Raw genomic sequence first — 8,589 nt, 5'->3', positions numbered from 1 at the left:
TGTTGCTTGTTGACATTGACATTGGTTAAACGGCAATTTGTGCGTGTATATTCGGACATGTTTTGGCGTCTGTATGTGTGTGTGTGTTGTGTGTGCGTGTGCAAGTGTGCCTTATGCTAATGGAAATGTATTTTTAGCACATGCTGCAAACTGTTTCATTGGGCTAAGCTGCGGCTGACATCATTAGCATGCCCCTTTTACTGACCTACAATGCAACACGTTTGGGAGTGAAACAAACTTTTTCCATTGCGCTTATCAGGCAAAAGCCGTTATTTCTATAAATGTGCATAGGCCAGTATGTGTGTGTGTGTGTGTGTGTGTGTTGCGTATCTTATCAATTGCCACGTTAATCAACACTTCAAGTTTCTTATCGACTTTTCGCAACGAAAATTAAAACGTAATAAGCCAACAGCGCAAATGCAATACAATAAGAAGAGCAACAAAACAGGAAAAAAAAAAAAATAAAACATTTAAAAGTATTTATATGTATGCACAATAAACACACACACACACATGAGCGATGGTGTGTGAGTGTGTACAGTGTGCCTGACCAAGGCCAAGCAATTTTGTATTGCTCTCGAGTTCCTTGGCCTCTCAGCAATCTGTGTTGCTGTTGTTGTTGCTGTTGTTGTTGCTGTTGATTCTTGGTCATTGGCTTTGGCTGCTGCTGCTGCCTCCGCTGCTTCTTCTTCTTAGTCGCGTCTGCTTATTTGTTGATTTCATTTTGGTTTATTTGCCTTGCTTGTTTTCATTTACTTTTACTTTAAACAGCCTAGAGAGAATCGTATTTTGTATACACATGTATGTATGTGTATATATACATATATGTAGTGCCTTTGCCTTGAGCAGCTGTATAAGGCAGATATGTGGGCGTCGATATATGCGTATATTGAGTGTCTATAATTGTGCAAAAGTAGCTAATTGAAATAGGTGTTTATTTCGTAAATAATTTGGGAATGTATTCAAATTTTCTTATGAAGTGTTTTAAGTACATGCATATATAAACATTTTATATGTAGAATTATGTACATATTAAAAAACATAAATTAAATTTATCTTATAAACTATTTAACTACTTTCTTCAATATACTTCATATTCTATAGATCTGTAATAAGTCCTAAGTCATAGCCATATATGCACTTATATAGTATATGTGAATTTATCATCATATTTGATTATTTATTTATAGATATACCTCGTTAGCGCAGTTCGAAGAGTATATTTGTTTTGTTGGTCGATTTATTTTTGAGAACTTTTATAACTCACTTTGTGGATCACAGCTGAAAGACAATTCATATTAACATACAATCCGAGATTTCTGAGCGCTGTATATGTACATATGTAGTAGTTTCCATTTGTCATTAGTTAACATTAGTCAATTAGTTAACATTAGATGCTGTTGCGGCTGTAATTGAATAATTATTTGCAGCACATTCGTTCTGAAATGTTGTCCAAGTGTCGCCAATTAATACGGCTTAAGTTTGATCTTTATCTGAGTTAAGTGTGCATTTAATTTCGCTCATTATTTATGGTGGTCAATGCTCAGTTTCCGTGTGTCTGTGTCTGTATGTGTGTGTGTGTTTGCTGTTTGCTTCCGCTTGCCGTAGTTCCGTTTGCCAAATGATGTCCCAGGCGCTGCTTAGAACGGATGCAATCCACTTCCTGACTGGGCGCTCATTTGGGCCAATCAGCAATCAGACCATCATCAGCCAGCCCAGCCATGGGAAGTGCGTAATTTCACGAATTAATTGCAAAAAATTTGAAAAAGAAGACGAGGAGATTGAAGAAAAAACAATCTTAGCTAAATTATGCATTCCAAAATGCTGCAAAGATATTAAGAGTGCAAAACCCACCCCATTAGTGTTTGTCTGTGTGTGTGTGTGTGTGTGTGTGAGTGCATGCATTTCTTGCCTTGGCTTTGTGCGTTGCATCGTTATGGCAGCAGTGCTGTCAATTTAGCCTTTTTACGGTTAGATTTGTCTCTATCAAATGAATCGAAATAACCTTTTATAGGCTCCTTAAGCGGTAGTTGTTTTCCTTTATATAGGAATTTAGCTAGCTGCAGATTGTAAAGCTTCCTTTGGAGCCTATCGAATAATAATGGAATCATTATTTGTTACTAATATATTTCAACCTAAAAATGCAAATTTCTAAATAATAAAACACTTAAAACACTTATAATTGCTTTTTCAATATTTTAACTTTATTCAGGCACTTATATTTAAATATATTTTTTGCTCAATTTATAAGTTATACAAAATTTAAAATTTGTGTAGTATAAATTTTTGCTTATTGAATATTTTTTTCCCCAAAATGTCTCTTATATATATATATTTATATTTCAATATAAATTAAATAATATTTTGATTAAAATTTGATTTTTCGCATTACCCTTATTACATTTTTAATTTAAAAAACTTACTATCATTTTTTTAAAATATGTTGACATTTCTTAAAATTATTTTAAATTTGAAACAACTTTGACTTAAAATTTTTTTTTTTTTCATTGATCAGAAGTTGGCATCTCTGAATTGCAGTACTTTAGATATACGTATATCGTATATATGTATGTATAAATGTACGTGTCTGTGTGAGTGCATCATGCACCCCTTTGATTGTTTACATTTCGACAGGCCGTCGCATTTTAATTTTAGAATATATTTTTGGGTCTGGATTTCACAGCTCAGCTTACAATGTGCAATGCGTTTCATTATATCTGTGTTCGCATGTGTGTGTGTGTGTGAGTGCATTTGTTGCCTGCTGCATTTTTCATTATGCACAAAATTGCATCTTACTTGTTTTTTGTGCATTCGCTTCGACGTTTTTTTTTTTTTTTTTTTTTTTGGGTACTTTTTACTTTTTTTTCCGAAATGCATTCAACATAATTGCACGTTTGCTTTTGTGTGCATAGGCAAGGGTACGATTGAAGGGGTATACGAAGGGGGTTAAGTTACTCAAGGGGGCAGCCAGGAGTTAAGGGGGAAAAATGCATTTTGCAATAGGGTGGTTTTTATGGGTTTTACTCTTCTTTTTTTTTGTATTTTTTGGCACTTTTTAACGCCTTTTTCGGGGAGCTCCCTCGTATTTGCTTACGTGGTTTTCATTTTAATTGCTTCTCAACAGATTTTTATGCACAAATATGCATATGTATACACATACACATGTACGTGCGTGTATATATAGTATATATATATTTTATGAGTTTTTTTGTGCTGCTGCTTTTTACATGTTGTTGTCGATTTTATCTCTTGTAAATACTGCAATTATGTGTGTTCCTCTTTGGCGACATTTCTCGTATGTTTTTTTGTACCCCAAACCCATTGAAAACGTGGTATGCAGGGTATATTGGCTGTACTCTATTCTCAAGTTTATAAACAAGTTTATCCATAGGAGAAGTAGAAGTTCGTTTTCCCATCATCCTAGCTTACTTATGCCCAAACCTATTTATTGGCATTATATAATTTTATATAAAAAGCAGGGTATATTCTAGTCGTACTTCCATAATTACTAGCTGTTTTATTTTTTATTTTTATTTTTTTTTTTTTTTAGCTGCTTTATGCTTTTATATCACTCAACACGGAAGTCGGCGGCTTGAATGGTCAGGGGACACGAATTAAAAGCGAGTTTGTTTTGAAATGTATTTCCCTTCTGTTTCTTGTTAATTTCATTGTGTATCTGCAAGGGTTTTATCTTCATATAATATGATTATCAATGATGTTAATTTTTCGAATTCCGTAGATTTCAAGCCTTAAGATTTAAGCTTAAGCATTTAACTCACCTCAATTCGAAGATCAATCAGTATAAATCAATCACATATGACTTATATTTTTTCCAAGAACTATATAACTACTCTATATAATTATATAGACATTGTATTCTCGAATCACGATTCACAAAAATCATTCCTTATTGGCTTCTAAATAAAAAAAAAAAAAACAACTTCAACTTGAGTCAAGGCTTGATTTAGCTCAAAACCTCGTTTCAACTAGTATCATATAACCAAACATTTATACACACGTATATACAAACAGCTTTACATAAGTATATGTGTGTATGTATACGCCTTCATCACCTTCGCCAATTCAAATGCCAGTTCTTGACTATGCAAGGCCCAAGGTCAAAGAGTCGCCGTTAACAAATGTAAATGCAATTAAAAAATCAACAAATATTTCGCTTATTAGAAAAGCATTAAAGTCGTAAAAAAAATAGATAGACAATTACTATATTTATTATACACGAATTTTGTTACAAGCATGCAAACAAAAATAAACAAAATAAATATAAATAAAAAAAATAAAAAAAATGAAAATACATTTGCAACGAAATTTTCGCATTAATTGAGAGACCTTGAAACCGAGTCACGACTAAATTCAGGCAGAGACCCAGTCCCAGCCCCAGCCGCAGTCACAGCTAGACTGCAACTCCCCCCACTCCAACACCCCCTCCACTATCAATCTGTCTCACTCTCGCACACAGAGTCGAGAGTCCATAATTCGCTGTGCCGAAAATTCTCAAAAGTATTTTTATTTTCGCCTCTTTTTTTTCGTCTACAATGACATGCAATTGAGTCGCTGCAAGCCGAGTCGAATTCGCCGTCCGTCTGTCGTCCGGCTGGGCGAATTATTATAATTTCAGTTTTGCTCTCGCACGCGCTCGACATTCGCACAACCGTTGCACACTCAAAAAAAAAAAAAAAAAAAAAAAAGCAAAAACAGCAACAACAACAAACAACTAAAAGTGCATGTGCAACGGGCGCGCGTTGTCGGAGTCGCCAGTTGCATTTCGAGCGGTGAGTGAGCGTCTCCGTCTTCGTCTCCAGCGCTAAACAAAGCGTTGCCTGTCGCCGTCGTCGTCGTCGCAGTTTCGGACTTGTTTTCGCAACCGAAAAAGAACTGTTGAAAAATTACAAAATGGAGAGCAAAATGCACAAAATGTATTAAGCGAAAAAAAGCTAAAAAATAACGAAAAAAAAAAAGAAAACAAAATTGCAAAAAAAACGCACTCAGAGCGCGTTTTGGTTCTGAGTGCATTTAACTGAGCGCTGAGACAGCTGTGTGTGTCGCTGTGTGTGTGTGCGTGTGTTTACACACACTAATGCAGCGCCAAGTGCAATTAAAAACACACTGACACTGGCCTTCCCCGCCTGCAGTCGCTCAGCAGTCGCTCTCGCGCTCTTTAGCCAGGAGGAGATGACAAATTTTTTTCATTGCGCTCCCAGTTGATTCTAGCCACCATTTTCTTTACATTTTTTTGTTTGCTCTCTGCACTGCGAGTGTGTGTCTCAGTGTGTGTGTGTGTGTGTGAGTTTGAGTTTTTTTTAACCAATTTCGCTTTTAACGTTTTTTTGCCGGCTGCCATGAATGAAGCGCACCAATACATTGACACAATACAGCAGCTAGCCGGCTGCTACCTCCCACTTGGCCAGGGTCTCTCTCTCTCCCTCTCTCTCACTCTCTTCCTCTCTGTTGCTCTCTCGCTCTCTGTCTATCTCTCGCTAGCGCGCTGACTGCCACTGCAATTTTTTTTCAACACACTCACACACACATGCACACAGTTGTAACTTGAGCGGTTTGTTCTCAGCCAAGGCAAATGCATGCGAACTGCGAAACTTTTCTTAGACCTTTACAACGCAGCATTGTGGCTGGCTCTTTGTCATGTGCGTGTGAGTGTGTGCGAGTGATTTTGATTGTGAGTGTGAGTGTGTGGAGAGCAGCACGCCGCTGCACTCATTCTGCCGCCGCTCAGTTGGGCTCCAGCTCATAGTCAAAGTGCCGGGCAGCTCAGCTGGATGGCAGCTTTATTGTCGGTCGTTTCGAACGGTTCGGTACGCTTTTGCCTTAGCTTCGGATTGTCGTTGTAAGCGCAGCGCAGCGCAGCAGCAACAACAACAGCAGCAGCAGCAGCAGCAGCAGTAGCAGCGACGTCAGCGTCAGCGCCAACGGCAGCGTCAGCGTCGACTTCGACGTCGTCGTCAAGTTAGTCGATTTTGTTGTTTACGTATTAGTAAAGTTGTCTGCGCTTGTTGTTAGTGTCGGTGTTTGTTTGTTGTTGACGTTGGTCGCGGCGCGAAATTTTTATTTATTTTCTGCTGCTGCTACCAACACACACTCACACACACACACGTACATGTGTGTTAGTGTGCGTCTGCTCTCATCTATGCCTGTGTGTGTGTGTAAGAGTGCATTGCATGTGCTTCCTCTTCGCTAGCCCAAAGACTAGCAAAACAGTTGACGTGCGTTTCGCTTGTGATAACAAATTTGTATTTCCCTTCATCGAAGACCAAATTAAAAATCAATCTAACAAAATCCCTGCTGAAGTATATATGTATATATATTAATGACAATTCAAGTGCTGTGACTCTAAGAATTTAAGAAACAAACAATCCCACAATTGTATTAATAACAAAACATTTTTTATATTGAAACGTGCGCGAAATACGCAAATAACTGAAAACTATTGCAACACACTGAAAGTAAGTAAAATTCTACAATATATTAATCATTTATACATTTGCATATCTATATTAAATTAACATTTTTGTTTTAACATTTCCACAAACTTGTGTGTGTGTGTGTGTGTGTTTGAGTGCATTCTACATGCTTTGTAAAAACCGCAACACGACGTACCCGCATACACACATACACACACGCACATATACATTCATACACTATCGCACACTCTAAAAGGTCAAGAATATTCCATGAAAACTAAAAACAATGCTGTAAAAAATATGCACATTTTTTTGACAAAAACTTTTTGCTGTTAATAAATTGTATTATACTTTTGTTGTAATTTTTCATTTTTCTTTTATTGATTTTCATGTGAAACGCACATTTTTTGCTCTCTCTGTAAAATCTCTCTCCCTTTGTCATTTGCACTCAAAATGCAAAGAGTTTGTTTTTTGCATATTTTCACCATATTTTTTGCGGCTGCTTCGAATTCCTTTCGAGTTGTGAAATTAGTTGGACAGGGATGGGGGAGAGCTCGCAAATTCTTGGGCAAGGCTAGAGCTGACAAGCTTAGGGGAAGGGGAGGGCATTGCAGTATAAGTATAAGTATAAGTATAAGTATAAGTATAAGTATAAGTATAAGTATAAGTATAAGTATAAGTATAAGTATAAGTATAAGTTAAGTATAAGTATAAGTCTAAGGTATAAGTATAAGTATAGTATAAGTATAAGTATAAGTATAAGTATAAGTATAAGTATAAGTATAAGTATAAGTATAAGTATAAGTATAAGTATAAGTATAAGTATAAGTATAAGTAGAAGTATAAGTCTAAGTATAAGTATAAGTATAAGTATAAGTATAAGTATAAGTATAAGTATAAGTATAAGTATAAGTATAAGTATAAGTATAAGTCTAAGTCTAAGTATAAGTATAAGTATAAGTATAAGTATAAGTATAAGTATAAGTATAAGTATAAGTATAAGTCTAAGTATAAGTATAAGTAAGTATAAGTATAAGTATAAGTATAAGTATAAGTATAAGTATAAGTATAAGTATAAGTATAGTATAGTATAAGTATAAGTATAAGTATAAGTATAAGTATAAGTAGAAGTATAAGTATAAGTATAAGTATAAGTATAAGTATAAGTATAAGTATAAGTATAAGTATAAGTATAGTATAAGTATAAGTATAAGTATAAGTATAAGTATAAGTATAAGTATAAGTATAAGCTAAGTATAAGTATAAGTAAAGTATAAGTATAAGTATAAGTATAAGTATAAGTATAAGTATAAGTAAAGTATAAGTATAAGTATAAGTATAAGTATAAGTATAGTATAAGTATAAGTAAAGTATAAGTATAAGTATATAAGTATAAGTATAAGTATAAGTATAAGTATAAGTATAAGTATAAGTATAAGTATAAGTATAAGTATAAGTATAAGTATAGTATAAGTATAAGTATAAGTATAAGTATAAGTATAAGTATAAGTATAAGTTAAGTATAAGTAAGTATAAGTATAAGTATAAGTATAAGTATAAGTATATAAGTATAAGTATAAGTATAAGTATAAGTATAAGTATAAGTATAAGTATAAGTATAAGTATAAGTATAAGTATAAGTATACGCTGTTAAGTATAAGTATAAGTATAAGTATAAGTATAAGGATATAAGTATAAGTATAAAGTATAAGTATAAGTATAAGTATTAAGTATAAGTATAAGTATAATATAAAGATAAAGTATAAGATAAGTATAAGTATAAGTATAAGTATAGTATAAGTATAAGTATAAGTATAAGTATAAGTATTAAGTAAAGTATAAGTATAAGTATAAGTATAAGTATAGTATAAGTTAAGTATAAGTATAAGTATAAGTATAAGTTAAGTATAAGTAAATTAGTAAGTATAAGATAAGTATAAGTATGAATTATAAGTATAAGTATAAGTAAAGTATAAGATAAGTATAAGTATAAGTATAAGTATAAGTATAAAGTTAAGTATAAGTATAAGGTTATAAGTAAAATATAAGTATATTATTAATTTCAAGTGTTAATTTTTTCAAAATTTCTTTTTGGATCTTTAACCTCAACAAAGTTTTCCGTAAGGGATGGCTAAATAAACAAGGCGCGAAGCCCGAC

At 33.7% G+C, this 8,589-nt stretch overlaps 1 protein-coding gene across 3 annotated transcripts in view; it reads left to right on the top strand.

Moving 5' to 3' along the window:
* The first annotated feature begins 4,772 nt into the window (after positions 1-4,772).
* Eip93F (Ecdysone-induced protein 93F) overlaps positions 4,773-8,589 on the top strand; it is a 78,835-nt gene continuing 75,018 nt past the window's right edge. For 2 of the 3 annotated variants that reach the window (XM_089471684.1, XM_089471677.1), the window contains exon 1: positions 4,773-6,473. The gene's annotated coding sequence lies outside the window, so the exon portion shown is untranslated. The remainder of the gene's footprint in view (positions 6,474-8,589) is intronic. The other variant, XM_089471680.1, reaches the window with a different exon arrangement.

Source organism: Drosophila arizonae, chromosome 2 (genome assembly GCF_054131065.1).
Source record: "Drosophila arizonae isolate 15081-1271.41 chromosome 2, UAZ_ARI_1.0, whole genome shotgun sequence".
NCBI classification, from domain to species: domain Eukaryota; kingdom Metazoa; phylum Arthropoda; class Insecta; order Diptera; family Drosophilidae; genus Drosophila; species Drosophila arizonae.
This window is presented reverse-complemented; position numbering and strand designations above follow the sequence as displayed.